Below are 16,518 nucleotides of genomic sequence, written 5' to 3' on the forward strand. Positions count from 1 at the left end.
AATTCACAAGCAAATAATACAAAAGACCTTGTGGATACCCTGAACTGCATTAGATCTTCCTTTGCACTATCTTGATAGGACACATGGCTATCCAGGTAATCCAGGAAGAGCTCCCTATTTTGTGCCTCTTAACTGTCATAACTGCAGAATTGCTCTGGCCACAAAAGATTATTAGGGTCCTGGGATAGACCCCTGGATGTCCTAAGCAAGCACTGCTCAGATGGCCCAGATTACATAGTATACTGTTCTGCTGAATTTATCTAATAGTTACATTTGACTTTATAATTTATACACATGGCAGAATTCAAACTGAATTAGCATGTGAAGGCGTCTGCCTGTCTCTCTGACCACCAGATGGCAAACTTTATCACAGTATTCTTAGTCTTAACCCAGGTTAATCTGATAGCCTAAATGGTTTCCCGTGCCCCACCTAAAGTCAGCTAGAAGTTAGCTGAGTTTTCAGAGCCAGATCCCTTTCTCTGAGAAAGAGGAGGAGAACAGGCTTCTCAAGTTGCTCTGGGCTCCTTAATGGCCTCAGTAAAGATAAGGATCTTGTCTTTCCCTAAGATCAACAGTCCTGTCTGCTCCATGGAGGAGCCTTCAGTGCTCCATTCTCTGGTCCTTCTGGAAGTTTCTCCTCCTCAAGTCGCACCGAGTGTGGCAGTCAACGCCTGTCAGTTGTAATTGTCTTTCCAGATTTGTCTCAGATTTGTATCATCTTAGCCAGGTACTAATCTTACACATTTGGACTTCGTAGAGTCATGTAAGCTGTAATTTAAACAACGGACACAGATTTTTCACTTTCCTGCGGTCTCAAAAAACAGTAATTTATTATTCTGTTCTTTTTATTTTCCCAAATTATACATTCTGTGATAAACATGTCAATAATTTAGAGCATCAGAGTAGTCGGGAATATCCTTGTTTTCCCCCCTGAGAGAAAAGTTGGAAAAACATAAATACAAATGAATTCAAAGTCATGCTCTGGTAGGAAATCTTTCCTCAGACATAAAAGCACAGGTACAGATATAAATGTGAATGACATGGACAGATGGGCTTATTCTATTCGACGATGCTTTATCTCTTGAGCTGCATGAACCTGTATTCTACGCCATTGTAGCCCCCGAGAGTAAGATTTGTCTCAGATCTTAATTTAATCTCTATATGGATTTATGCACGTTTATATGTGTATATGAAAATATTTATTCTCTTCCCTTTGTGCAATTAGCTCTTTGACACTTTGCATTGTCATTAAAATTTTGTGAAAAGTTCTTTTTTTTTAATGAATGATGCAATTTATTAACCCAGCATCCTTTGTTCTAATGCTTCTCATTGGCAGCTTTTACCTGTCCAGCAATCATGTCCAGATCTCTCTGTCCCTGAGCTGTTAGCTCGAGGCCCCCATCTTGCTCCTTTTCCACCATTTTAAGCCCCTCAAGGGCTTGGAGGACCTGGCGGCCCACGCTCTTAGAGCCTCTGCTGAAGCGGCTGGGCCTGGCCTCGGTAGATCTTGGTCATGGAACCAACCCCCACTACCACCACGGAGGTACAGTTGCTGTGCTGTGGAAGCAGCTCGCGTGTTTACCAGATCTCATCATATGGGGCAAGCTCTTTGTGTTTGGCCAGCTTGACTGTCCACCTATGTGGGGACTTTCAGCTTCCCGGACTGTTTGAGGAAGGCTGCCAGAGCTCTGACGAACTCCTGCTGGTTAATGTCTTTTACAGTAAATCCAGGCATCCTGAGGCTTCCGCGCTGCCAGCCTGGGGAAAGGGGAAAAAAGTTCTCAATAATCATTTCACATGCTCGATAGCCAAGTTACCTCAAAATTTTTCACTATAATAAATGATACTTTGGCTGAGATTAATAAATCTCTCAGTCGCTATTTAATTAACATAGAATCCGAGCAGCGGAATTACTGGGCTAAATAAAGGTATGTGCACTTGCCAGGTTCCCTATACATTTAAAGAATAACTTCCCCTATATTTGAGACCATATTAGTTTCATTCTCCTCACTCGTGCTTAAGTACTTCATTACTTTAATTTTGTCAGTTGGGTAAAGATATGTCTTGATGTGCTCATATTTACTAAATCGTCTTATAACTCTTTCTTTCTAACATTATTAAGTTACATGTGTGATAATTTTTTATTAAATTATTCAAACAGGTCACAATATTGGGAGAGGAAATGTTCACGAAGAAAATGCAATTTTTGAAGGAGACAGGGTTTATGAGATGCAACTCTAGTGTTTTCTAGATTCTTGTACGTGTAGATCACACGGAAAAGACAGCTGCTTCAGCCCCTCAGCCCTTCCCTGGTCAGTGTTGGTTCCCCGAGTGCCTGAGAAAATTGGATCCTACCACAGGCTTCTTGGGGAGATTTAGTCCCTTCAAAAGTATGGTCTTCCCAAAGAGAATTCTCTCTTTATCAGAAAGCTATAAGATTGATAAGCCACCATACATCTGAGAATCCACAAAACCCGGGCTTCCCATGTAAATGCCGTTTCTTTGAAGGCATTAGGATTTGTCTATAAATGAAGAAAGCCTTGTTTTCCACAGCAGCACAGTGATGCGCCTCCTCCTGTTCCCACTAGAGAAAGCCTTGCCAAGTCTGGTGTTTATTGTTCTCTGAAGGTGTCTTTGCATCACTTCCAATTAGATGTTTCAAGTCAGCAGGATACAGTAAATTATCACAACTGTTATTGTAAGTTCAAACATAAATGTTAGCAGGAGAATTGCTACAGGGTAGCATTTAGACTCTTAACTGTCCCATGTCTTTCCTTTAATGCCTCTGCTATATGCTGCTTAGACTGATAAGCTCAAAGAAACTTCTGACTCCAGTAAATATGTGAATTTGGTTTACTTTTGAGGTCAAGACAATATTTATGTTAAATTAAGTTTGCTTGGTTAATCATCTTACCTTCTTGGAGCAACTAAGCCATGAATGTGTAAAGTGGGTTGTTAAGGCGGCTCAGGGACTGCATCTGCATGTGATGACTGTGGCATTCAGTCAATGGGTTGGCAGTTCATGCCATGTCTGCTACTCGTATTACCAATGCAAAGCAACAGTGGACGGACGAAAGGAACCAAAGAACACTTAAAATTTCAGAAACATTTCTTTCTTTTTTTTTTTTTTGTTAATAAGTGATTCTTTTTTTCCCATCTTTATTAACTTGGATATTTCTTATTTACATTTCGATTGTTATTCCCCTTCCCGGTTGCCAGGCCAACATCTCCCTAACACCTCCTTCTCCCCTTCTCTATGAGTGTTCCCCTCCCCATGCTCCCCCCACCCACTACCGCCCTCCCCCCAACAATCACGTTCACTGGGGTTTCAGTCTTGGCCAGAAACATTTCAATAGAATTTCTAAAAATCATTCATCTCCCATTAACTCATATATTTATTTGACCTTGTTGGCTTTCAGATTAGCAAAGATACATTAACTAGGAAAATCCTACATTCTCACCACTACCTTATTAAGGTTGCAACACCACACATTCTAGGATCTTGCCTAGCCAACGTTTATATCTGGCAGTGTGTTGTGAGCAAGGCTCATGCCAAATGACTCATCAATGGACATGTAGTGGTGTTTCAAGTGCTGACACCATAAACCTTTTCTCATATGCAGGAACTGAAACTTCCCCCCTGTGTTTAGGGTACCAAAGGGGACAGGAGAGGTTTAGAGGACTCAGAGAGAAGCAGAGATATTTGAAGCAAAGCAAAGCAAGGCCCAGAGAGATGAATGAACAGAAATGATATTAAGTATGTGTCGTGGGAAGAAGCATGTCGTCAGTCCCACAACTTAAGGAACTGAGTAATATGTTATTAACAAAATTACCATTTAGTTATCAGACCACAGTTACTCAAGTCTACACATCTTGGGCTCCAGTCTAATTATCACTGCCACCTGCTTGAGAAGTCATTAAACTCTTCTTCTATAAATTAATATTTGGGCTTTAAATCTCACTTTTATAAGTAGGATGTAAATCTGAAAGACAAACGTTCCGTTCTATTTCTCGCTAGTATTTACAACCCTAGCTACCCATCCTGTACTGTGTCAGCTTTTGACTAGCTAATGATTGACGGAGTTAATTATTCATACTATAATAAAAGAAGAAGTAAACTTGTGCAGAAAACATACAGAGATATACTTCAAAATTGGAAGGCATGCAATAGCTATTCCATCAAGTTATTTAATTTCATCATGTGATGTTCCTGACACAGAGGACCTGCACTGGCTAGTTCTATGTCAACTCGACACAGACTAGAGTCATCAGAGATGAGGGAACCTCAATAAGGAAAAATGCCTGCATAAGGTCCAGCCATAAGGCATTTTCTTAGTCAGTGCTCAATGGGAAAGGGGCCAGATGTTGTGGGTGGTGCTGTCCCTGGGCTGGAAGTCCTGGGTTCTATAAGAAAGCAGGCTGCGCAGGCTATAAAAACAAGCCAGTAGGCAGCACCCCTCCACGCCTTCTGCATCGGCTCCTGCCTCCGGGTTCCTGCCCTGCTTGAGTTCCTGCCCTCACTGCTTTTAATAGTGAATTATTTTATGGAACTGTGAGTGAAATAAACACTTTTCCCTCAAATTGCTTTGGCCATGGTGTTTTATCATAGCAATAGTAACCCTAAATACAACAATATCTGTGCTTCTGAGTCAAGCTAATGTTTCTCTGACTATAAGAAATGAAGGTAAACAGTTTTATATTTCATATAATTTACACATTGAATTATCTTATACTTAAGAGGTGGCGGTTCCGATGAGTATAACACTTGAATTAATTTCAAAATTCCCTGACCTGAGAAATGTGTGTAGCCATGGTTACCTCTGTTGTGATAAATCGTCTCTGACAAATGCATTACAATCTGGTCCTAAGAGAGAATAATTGTACAGAAACAGAAACTGGACATTCCTCTTAAAGCTGAAGATGCGCTCCATTTATACTTTCAACTTTGATAATACAGATAATACTTAGAGAAACAGTGAGCCAGACCAAGGATGTGCAAGTCCTGTGAGATGGCTACATCAGTGCGCCATTTACAGTACCTAACTTTAAGAGAAAGGAATATATATATATCTTTTTCCTGGTAAAATGGTTCAGTAAATAGATGTCCTCACCCCACAAGTAAGAGGGGCCGAGGGCAGATCTTCAACATCCACATAAAAGCCAGGAATACATGTACATTTGTAACCTCAGTGTCATCTTGGAAACTGATGCTGAATATGAGCTCACCATGTTTTAGCTCTTTCTGAACTCTGGCTGGCTAGTTCAAGTCAGCTGTTCTGGCTCAAACTTCTCGCCAAGCTGACTGATCGATTATGACTTCCCACAGCTCTTCTCTGAATTTCTCTGCTTGGCCTCAAACTAACTCTGGCAATCTATTCTAATCTTCTGGCTCCTTCTTATTCTCTGGCTTCACCTGCCTCTTCTGACCTGTGCTGAACTGCATGAACTCAGAAACAAGCTCACCTGCACTACCCTGCATTGATTCCTGACTGACCGAGCAGACGGAACGGCCACCATGCTCCCTGCTCTTAAATGGCCCTTCTCTTGAGAGTTGGACATGTCCTATCTCCGACTCATTCTGGCACATCTTTCTCCAATTTGTCACGTTGACTGCCCCTCAACTAGACGTCATTGTTTCTGTCTCCTCTCTTGCGTGAGTTCCGGCCCTGATGGGCCTCAATGATGAACTGTTATTTGATGATTTCAGACTATGCAACGCTACATAGAGAGACCTTGCCTTACAATAAATACACATGGAAGGTTGCCACTCTAGCTTGACCTAACTGTGCTCCCTGTCCCTGGTGTAAGGTCACCTGGGTATGGACTTAGTTATATGCCTGAGAGTAGAACCTGGAAAGTGGAGCTAGTGTTTATTAAAGCAGCGGCCGGGGAGCAGTTTTGATGAGCATTTGGACATTCTTGTTGGCCTCCTGGTTGGCAATTTGGACTTTATACACAGAAGTTTCTAAAATATATCACATGTTATATGGCAAATAAATGCCTTTGTTATGTAACTTTAATTAAAAATGTAGAAAAACACCTCAATTTTAAAAAAAGTCCCACTAACAGAGATGTCTAGTTATAATAGCAATGTCTATAGCAATAATGTCTCCTTGCTTGACCACATTCTGGTTTAAAGCTCCCATCTGCTCACACAGCGTAGTCTTACATGCAAAAATGCAATTACTTTACTTTTGCAAGCTGAGAACTCTTTAGATAAAATCCCTGTCATCCTTCATTGTTTTTAATTGACTTTAGTCTTTCTTTAAAAAATTTTTATTGGGTATTTTGTTTATTTATATTTCAAATGTCATCCCCCTTCCTGTTTTTTTCTCCAACTCCCCCTCCATCCCACTCCCCTTCCCCCTGCCTCCATGAGGGTGACTCCCCACCCACCCACTCACCCACTTCCTCCCCACTGACCTGGCATTCCCCTACACTGGGGCATTGAGCCTTCACAGGACCAAGGGCTTCTCCTCCCTTTGATGCCAGACAAGGCCATCCTCTGCTACATATGCGGCCGGAGCCATGGATCCTTTCATGTGTACTCTTTGGTTGGTGGTTTAGTCCCTGGGAGCTCTAGGGAGTCTGGTTGATTGATACTGTTGTTCTTCCTATGGGGTTGCAAACCCCTTCAGCTCCTTCAGTCCTTTCTCTGACTCCTCCATTGGGGACCCCGTTCTCAGTACATTTGTCAGGGTCTGGCAGAGCCTCGCAGGAGACAGCTATATCAGGCTCCTGTACGCAAGTACTTCTTGACTTAAACAAAAATATTTTCTAGTCAGTAGATTGGATAAAACTTCTAAGGCTCAACTCTGTTAAGGTACTTCAATTGCAAATCTTCTGAGATAGTTTAGTGGTTTTGTTTGTTTTTAATTCTTCTCTCATACATTACATCCTGACTGTAGTTTCCTTCCCTTCACTCTTCCCAGCTCTGTTCCCCTCTCTCCCAGATCCACTCTGACATCATGCACGTCTGTCTTTATGTGTTTGTTAGCACTGTGTGTCCTCGATCACTGTATTGCCCAGGAGACATTGTCTCATGTTGTTAGAGTTTCATAGACAACGTTAGTCTACACGGTAGAGTCATAGTCAGTCTGGGTTCAAGCTACATATTTCTGAGGTTTGTCTTGGTCCTAAGTGAATTTTTAACTCAATGATTATCCATTGCAAGTATGCCATATGCCAGATACTTTTAGATGCTTACATTTTACTATAAATATTTACTATATATATAGATTTTCTTCATCTCTGCTGATATTAGAAAGACAGATTCTAAACAGATAAGAAGCAAAATGGGTTGCCTGTCCTCCAGTACGTAATACAGCAGAGAAGAGCAAGAGGGCAGAGAGATGATGACACCCAGGTTTGTGTGCGCTTGCTCTATGTTTGTGAACATGACTTAAAGTTTTAATGGAGTCTGCAAGGAAGAATGAAACTTTAGGTAAAGGAACGACCATGGCTGCCTAGCCCTAAAGCAAACACTTGGGGACTTTCTCGGTCTGTCCTCAAGAAAGTAAAGTAACTCAATTAATCCGTAAATGTAGACACAGAGTATGGTGTCATTAATAAAGATATTGGCCCTATAATTTACTTCCTCCTTTTCAATTTGTTCAGGAATCTGGGGAGGGTCCTTAGTACTTCTGCAGCTCATTATTGGTTTTTAGTAGGTGGCCAGTTCCAGAGAGAGGGCTCTAATAGGGTAATAAAGAATTCATTTCTTTTCCTTGATCCATTTAAAATTTTTATCAACTAAGAAGTAAATGTCTTGGTTATAAACATTTCGAGTTGGGGGAGGCAAATTGGTAAAAACAGAAATATATTGTATTAGAGAGAAATGGTATGTTAATTGTTATATGATCGTTAAATACTTGATGATTGAAAAAATGCCATAAGACATTTAATTCAGGAAAATCACCAGGTAACAGGTAAAGCAGTGAGGACTCAGGGGAGCTACAGAACTACGTAGAGCAACCTTGAACAGTGAGGCTGGGTCAAGAAAGCCACCGACCAAGATGAGGTAGAGCCACCTCGTAGATGCCTCTAGAGCCTGACTCCTCAGCACCGTGAACGCAGAATGGGTAAAGGGTGGTTTCACTGGTATTAAAACAAAGGGAAGTGTGCTGAACTTTCTTAGGCGGGGACATCCTTGTTCCCTGGACTGCTCTTGACTCTCAAGTGGACTTTTGCTCTGTGTTCTTCAATCCATACAGCTTTCCTCTCTGTCTCCATCAGCACAGGGAAGGTTACCTGGCACATGAAGGAGCCTGTGTCAACCAATGAGTGGCGTTTAGGATTCACTTTGGGTCAGCAGTAGCTTGCCAGTGCCGATGGTTGTCTGTCTGTCTGATTCAGGGAATCAGATAGGAGGTCAATAAAGGGTCATATTGAGAGAGATTTAACAACACACCAGAAGGCCAGCAGTTCAAAGAGAATTCTACACTCAAAGATAAATTGGGATTGCAATTTTAAAAGTTAAAAATTTTAAGTGCCAATATGAAGATCTGATTTTATTTTTAAGAAATTTCACACCTCACACCAGTGCTAACTGGGGAATACTGGTTTTAATCATTTGTATCAGAGAAACCTGGGGCTGCAAGTTAGAGCTAGCAACAGAAGCATAAATTTAAAAGCAAAATAAAATCCACTGTGTCACCTTGTCTTGAAAAGTATCCAAATTAGTGTGGATTGTGAGAAGTGTTCTATCACGTTCTAAGTAAGTCTGACCACACTTCTGTGGTGTGAGTGCTCTTTGTATGTCAAGACAGACCTTCAAAACCAACACCAAGAACTTCCACTAGAAACAGAGTAAGCCCCCTTGAGGGCAACACCACATGCCTGGCTCTCTTCCCAGAGCAGAGAGTATTTCACAGATTTCTGTTGCATAAATAATGAATGAAAAGTGTTACAATGGTCCATCTGTTTGAGTTGAAGGTGTGAGAAATTGTTCAAGTACTTACTGTGTACTTGAAGAATTTTTTGCAAATTAAGTTTGAAGTATCTTTATTAATTTTAATGTCCCAAAAAGATCACAAGGGAAAAATAGGCATTTATTGTTAACTGTCATGTCGGAAACCAACAGTATTGTGTGAGGAGACTTGCTAAGAAGTAGTAATTCTGGACCCTTATCAATGGCTGATTTGATGCCCAATGACCATCTGCCATAGAAGGCAGAGTGGTTTCACCACGCTGTAATATTGGACAAGTTAACTTCTAGAATTCCTTTAACTTTAAAAATGAACTATTGCCACGAGTCTGGTGTGACCACTGCCTCTATATATATCTGATTCGTGCATTGAAATGTGTTCCAAATACTTTAAAGAAGGCAGTTTACACCAGGTGAAATAATCTGTTCCCTATCAAACTATCCTTCATGTTTAAAATTAAGACAACAAAACTTAGTTGCTTTTAAAAAGTAAGTCATGGTTCCTTTCACAAAACTGTGTTCATGTATCACTACAGTAAGTCAGTGAACATCCTTGGTATTTCCCAGTAGAGACACTTTAAATGATAATTTGCACATGACTTGATAAAGAAACATTTTAACATTTTTAAAGTTTTCTAATATTGAATTTAAAACTACTCCATTCATTAATAACAAAATAATACAGTTCCTTTAAAAGAACAAATATTTAGCATATTGATTATGAGGAAATTGTCATTATTTGGATCATTTATCTGTCTTTGATGATCTAAGCAGCTCTCACAGAACTATGATACTATAATCACAGACAGCCATGGTGCGGGTCTGAGTACCAGATGCTAGCCATGGAGATCTGTGGGGCAGTCAAAGAGTTGTACTCTCCAAAGAGGAGGGAGCATTGTGTCAAGGTAGGCTGCCAGGTCTCTCCAGCAGCCAGTCCTTAGAGGGCAGCTTGGAGCCAAGGTCAGGGCCACTGAGTGGGAAGTGACTGCAGACTGCAGTAGGCTTGAACAGTTTCCAGCAAGAAAGAGAATTCTCTTCCCCAAGAGGTCACAGCTCTATAAGACAGACACTCCTAGAGCCCTTTGATGAAACAAGTCTTGTGCTTTATTCCTTGTGGATAAGGTCTTATATACATTTTGGGGTGGGTTGGTGCCTAGATGCAGATTCTTTCTTTTGGTTTGGTCAGAGATGTTAGGGATGCCTCATCTGTATTTGGAAGGACTTCAAGTGCTGTCTCTAAGTGACTGACTGTCACAGTCCTCTCCACGGAGTGTCTCAGCCACGTGTTCCAGGACAGGAACCAGGTCCGGAGTGGTTGAAGCTCTCAGATAGGAGAATTCACTGGGGTTTCTGAATCAGCTCAACCTTCCCAGTTTCTGTCCAGAGGCGACACAGTTCCACTTGCTCCCCAAGGCACCATAGTAATCCAATGGGCAGACAGACTGCCTGTGCACTTCAGGATAAAGCTGGCTGCACTGTGCTGTGTTAGGATTTCTTAACCGAGAGAATGAATAATCTTCAGCACTGAGAGTTAACTCCCACAGTGGAGAGTCCCAGAAAGGAGGGACCTTGTCTTACAGATTATGTCTTGTGGGGAGAGGGTGACTGGAGGCCTGGTGGAAGCCTTCTTCTCCTCAGAAGGGTTCAGGCCTCAGTTACTGGGACAGAGTCCCTGTATGGCTTGTACTGTGGGCAACACTTGTCTCCTCCACTCTGCAAGGTTGACTGTGTCGTGTGGCACACCTCCTGGGTTTCTCCCACTTTGTACATGCTTACGCAGAGAAGTGCTGTGTCTGACCCTTTTTCCCTTTCGAGTTCAGGTTTCAAAAGTCACATTTTTCCAGGCTCTCATTTGTGCCTTTGCGGAGTCATACGCATTACACATCCATTCTGAGGACGCAGCTTTTAAATGACCTTTTCCGCGATCGTCCCTCTGCTCATTTTGATTTGCTCAGATAAATTACAACCACCTGGCCTTTTGTGTTAAAGAAAGCTGCATACAAAACTGACCTTTTGCTACTTACCAGGAGAAGGAAATTCATTGTCTTTGAGATTAACGGCTGTTACTGTTTCCTTCTGATACATTTTGTTACTTTATTTTGAGGATCGTACACATATTTCTTGCCCCTTTTGGTTTCACCTGCTTCTTATTCTGTAGGATTGGACTTTCTGAGTAATAGAAAGGCAACCTTTGTCTTAAAAGACAATGAATCTGTTTCGTTTTGCTCCTGCTCCTGAGAATTTAAAGACATTATCTTGTTTCCTCTTCACCTTGGTTATGGTCCAAGCAGGACACTCTTCGCCTTCCAGGTTCTGAAGACTTCCCATTTCTTGCATCTGAAGCTCAAACTTGCCTGGCCAGCTCCACGCTTGCTGCTAATAATGAAATGTCCTTTTCTGGTTTCCTTTATTGTATTAGCCCAGTATTCCATTTGCTCCTCTGTGTTTCATGGCTTCAGTGTCAATGTATCACACTGCATGGCTATTTCTGGACCGCAGTGGGCGTGGCCGTTGCGCTGTTCAGGCCTCCTACCACCATGGGAGGGGCGGGGCTTGCGGGAGATAGTGCTGTGAATGACGCTGGAGTTTTACTGCATAGGGACTTAGAACTTCACGTTTGTGTGATTAACACACTTTTAATCACTAAACTTGCGTGCTTGTGTGCTGTGGTGAGGACATGTGTGCATGTCAGGTCTTTTGTATTAGGCTCCTGTTTTCTTTCTATCTGGAACTATCTCACCACTTTCTATTTGCCTGTTTTCGATCACAATAATCGATCACATTTTGGTTTTATAAGACAAGTTGAGTAGGCACAACTTGTATAGGACATCAAATATGATTTTAAGTATCAACAATTTTTAAAGTCGGAAGTAGGCATTTTGTTTTTTCTTTACAAAAAAATTCCATCTCTCAGTACTTTTTCTTGTACTTCCCACTGATCCCAGAATGCTTTTCTGAGGCAATGCCGACTTATTAGCTCTTCTCAAAGCGTCATCCTTCTGTGAAAACTCGTTTATCCTAGAATGAGATCATCCTTGGCAATTTTGCCAGTGATACCACCTATGTCGGCAAAGAGAGGACTTTAAATCCACATTTTAAGTTTGAACTTGCATAAAGTAACCATCACAAGATGTTTATAGGCTTCTTAGAATGCCTGAGAACCTGGGTTCAGCCTTCAGCCCCGAGAGCTAGAAATGACATGAAGGGTTAGGGGTGAGATGTTAGGAAAGAGGTAGAGAGTATGTGGGGGGAGGAGGGTGTCTGAGAGAGGTGAGGGTGTGAGGGAAGAGGTGAGGGTGTGAGGGAAGAGGTGAGGATGGAGGGAAGAGGTGGGGGGTGTGAGGGAAGAGGTGAGGATGTGAGGGAAGAGGTGGGGATGTGAGGGAGGAGGTGGGGGTGTGAGGGAAGAGGTGAGGGTGTGAGGGAAGAGGTGAGGGTGTGAGGGAAGAGGTGAGGATGTGAGGGAAGAGGTGGGGGATGTGAGGGAAGAGGTGGGGGTGTGAGGGAGGAGGTGGGGGAGTGAGGGAGGAGGTGGGGGTGTGAGGGAGGAGGTGAGGATGTGAGGGAGGAGGTGGGGGTGTGAGGGAGGAGGGTGGGGGTGTGAGGGAGGAGGTGGGGGAGTGAGGGAGGAGGAGGGGGTGTGAGGGAGGAGGTGGGGGAGTGAGGGAGGAGGAGGGGGTGTGAGGGAGGAGGTGGGGGAGTGAGGGAGGAGGTGAGGATGTGAGGGAGGTGGTGAGGATGTGAGGGAGGAGGTGGGGTGTGAGGGAGGAGGTGGGGGTGTGAGGGAAGAGGTGGGGGTGTGAGGGAAGAGGTGAGGGTGTGAGGGAGGAGGTGGGGGTGTGAGGGAGGAGGTGGGGGTGTGAGGGAGGAGGTGAGGGTGTGAGGGAGGAGGTGAGGGAGGAGGTGGGGGTGTGAGGGAAGAGGTGAGGATGTGAGGGAAGAGGTGAGGATGTGAGGGAAGAGGTGGGGGTGTGAGGGAGGAGGTGGGGGTGTGAGGGAGGAGGTGGGGGTGTGAGGGAGGAGGTGGGGGAGTGAGGGAAGAGGTGGGGGTGTGAGGGAGGAGGTGGGGGAGTGAGGGAAGAGGTGGGGGTGTGAGGGAAGAGGTGAGGATGTGAGGGAGGAGGTGGGGGATGTGAGGAAGGAGGAGGGGGCAGTGGGTGGAAGGGAGAGGTGACTGCAAGGCTGCTGTGTGTTGCATGCAGGTGTTCTTTCATTTATTGAGATCCATAGGAAGGCTTTGTGGCTAGCTTTGGAGCACTTAAGTAATTCCTACACAGGAAGCAGAGGGCCATCTGCTGCTGCCCTGACTCCACCTTCCACAGGTGCCCAGGAAAAACTCTACTATTCTTTCTTTGCTAGTGTAGGGAAAGTTGATGAATAATAAAGAATCACCTCCTACATCAACTCTGGGAACAGCAACTGGTACTTAATAGATCGTGCATGATACGTTTAATTAATGAATCGCTAAAGGAAAAAGTTTTGTCAAGTAAGCCTAAATGTAGATGCATTCGTCATCTAAGAAGAGAAGAGGAAGGAACAAAACTGTGCTCTAATCTTTTCAGTATTGTCCTTACAATGCCAAGTGAGGGAGAGTGTTGTCTGCCCCACTCCCTAGTGAGATCTGAGAAGGAAGCAGGAGTTGAGACTTGCCATCTTGTTACTCAGAGGTGACGTGCAGCTTTCTTTTGTCTTTGATGGACAAAGTAAACAAGCCCAGAATAAAAGCATACACAGGACACCATCTGCACAGGACGCCATCTGCAATCAGAGCGTTACACGGGAGATTAGCCTCAGTCTTGAGGAAAGGACCGATTACTTACGTTGACGGATGCTTCTCACTCCGGCTTTGTCAATGAAATCTGTACACACGCAGTAAAGGAAAAGTGGAAACTGGCTGTGCTAGAACCTGTCAGATGACAAAACTCCTGGCTCTTTCGAAGCCTATTCTTTTCTCGTCTACTTTGAAGAATAGTAAGAGATATCTGCAAATGGCTTGTATAGAGCCAGCGGTGACCTCTGGAGATGCTGGTTAACTTCATCTGCGAGTCTGAGAGCGTCTGGAGTCTCAGCAAGGCACCATAGCCATGACTGTGAAGGACCCCAGAACGAATGAAAAGGAGAAGGGGCTCGCTGAGCCCAGGCATCCTCTGCTTCTTGAGTAGGGATGCAGCATGACCCACTTTCCAGAGCTTATGCTGCTCTTACAACCCCACCACCCTGTCATAACAGCAACAGGAAAGAAACTTAAATAGCATTGTTGTTAATTCCAACTAAATGATCAGTGCTGTCTAAACTGTAACAAAAACTTGCACTGACCTTTTTTACCTTTATTTGGCATCTTAAGGTTTTTTTTTCCATTTTTTTCTTTAATTGAGAGTAGATTATTTTCTCACACAATTCCTTCTAATTACAGTTTTGCCTCTCTCTACTCCTCCATACCCTCCCAGTTCCTCTCCTTCTCTATTGCTTATTAGAAAAGAGCAGGGTCTAAGAGATGACAGCCAAACAAGACAAAATATAAGGTAAAGCAAAACCGTCTCATGGGAGCTGGACGTGGCTGCTTAACAGAAGGAAAAGAGCCTCAGGAGGAGGCACAAGAGTCAGAGACCCACACTCGGATCCTCTGAAATTCTAAACTGAAAGCTGTGACATACACAGAGGTCCTGGTGCAGACCGCTGTAGGCCCTGTGCTTGCTGCATCCGTCTCTGTGAGGTCCTAGGAGCCTTGTTAAGTTGGTTCAGAGGACCTGTTCTCCTGCTGTACTCCATCCCCTGACTCTTTCAATCTTTCTTCCTTTTCTTCTGTGTGGTTTCCTGAGCTCTGAGGGGAGGAATTTGATGGATATATCCCATTTAGAACTGTGTGTTTCAAGGTCAATCTCTCTCTCTCTCTCTCTCTCTCTCTCTCTCTCTCTCTCTCTCTCTCTCTAATATCTGGCAGTGACTCTCTGCATCTGTTTCTATCTGCTGCTCAGGTGAAGTCTCTCTGATGATAACTGATCTATAAGTAAGCAGAGTATCATTAGGAACCGTTTTATTGTTTTTGTTTTTTAAAATCAGTGGTGTTTGGTTTTACCCTAGGTCTCTGGGTCATCTGGTCTCTGGTTCTTGATTACCTAAGCAGTGATTGTTTTGGATTCCCTCTTGTGGCCTGGGCCTTAAGTCAAATCAAACACTGACTGGCTGCTCCCACAGGTTCTGTGCCACCTTCGCCCTAGCATTTTATGCAGAGAGGACAGGTTTTATGGCTGGGTTGGTGTCCATATATCTCTTTCAGTAACTTGCACAGTACTTTCCTGTATCTAAGAGATTAGAAAATAAGGATGAGGACTCCATGTAGGCACCGTCTTGGCTTCTCCCTGTTCAATGAGTTGTGTGGGTGTTGTCTCCAGCAATGAGGCCTCACTGTCACTTTGTAGAGAGCACCCTTTTGTCTTAGCAACAGCCTAGGTTGGTTGGGGATTTCCATGGGGCCCCATTGACCAACAACTCAATTGAATGCAACCTAGTTCCCCCCCACACACTAGAAGCCTTGTTTGGTGATAAGAGATGGCCATGTGCCATTCCCCCCATTATTAGAAGAACTCATTACGATCACCTCCATATAGTTTACTAGGTTTACATTCCATTCCTTGAAGTCCCGTATTCTGTCCCTTATCCCCATCCCTCCACCCCATCTGATCATCCTGTTTCAGTTTTCATCCGCCCCCAGTCCATTGGTAAAATCTATTCTGTTTCCCCGTCTCAGGGAGATCCATGAGTCCTCTTAAGTTTGAAGCTTGAATTATAGTGCATTTACTTTGTGCTGTGACCTCCTTTCACACTGCTGAAGGTGCTCCCATAACATGTCTGTGTGTGTGCATGTCTACGCTAGCTGACATAGTTACTATCATTTTAGTTTGTTGTATTTGGGTAGTAGATTTAGAAGCAAACATTCCTTATTCTTTCTCGTCTTTCCTTAGTCTCATAGCAAGCTCCTGGTAGTAAAGGAGGCACACCCTATTGTCTTAGTTAGGGTTTTACTGCTGTGATCAGACACCATGACCAAGGCAACTCTTATAAAGGACAACATTTAATTGGGGCTGGCTTACAGGTTCAGAGGTTCAGTCCATTTTCTTCAAGGTGGGAACATGGCAGCATCCAGGCAGGAATTGTGCAGGAGGAGCCAAGAGTTCTACATCTTCATCTGAAGGCTGCTAGCAGAATACTGACTTCCAGGGAGCTAGGAAGAGAGTCTTAAAGCCCACACCGACTCTGACACACCTACCACAACAGAGCCACACGTTCTAATAGTGCCACTTCCTAGGCAGAACATATACAAACATCACACCTGTGCTGCTGTGTCTGAGGAATTGCTTGGAAAATCTATACTCCACTTATTGCCAGGAGAGGACAGGACTTTTTTAATCAAATAATAAAGATTGAGTTAATTTTTATACTGTAGGGAGAGTTTTATATATAGTTTTAGTAAAGTTAATGGAGTTGGGCAACTGCTAGACATTTTTTTTTTCAAAAACTATATCAATAATAAGCACATCGCGTAGTTTGAAGACTGTTGAAGCACAGAACAGAGTAATTCAGACAGGCTGGCT

General features: G+C 43.4%; 1 protein-coding gene and 1 pseudogene across 4 annotated transcripts in view; one reads left to right on the forward strand and one right to left on the reverse strand.

Moving 5' to 3' along the window:
* The window catches only part of Rps19-ps14 (ribosomal protein S19, pseudogene 14), a 4,800-nt pseudogene extending 2,938 nt beyond the window's left edge, over positions 1–1,862 (reverse strand).
* Positions 1–16,518, forward strand: part of Atrnl1 (attractin like 1) — a 540,797-nt gene that overhangs the window by 319,564 nt on the left and 204,715 nt on the right. The gene's annotated exons all lie outside the window — the stretch shown is intronic.

This window comes from Rattus norvegicus, chromosome 1, assembly GCF_036323735.1.
Source record: "Rattus norvegicus strain BN/NHsdMcwi chromosome 1, GRCr8, whole genome shotgun sequence".
Taxonomy (NCBI): Eukaryota; Metazoa; Chordata; class Mammalia; order Rodentia; family Muridae; genus Rattus; species Rattus norvegicus.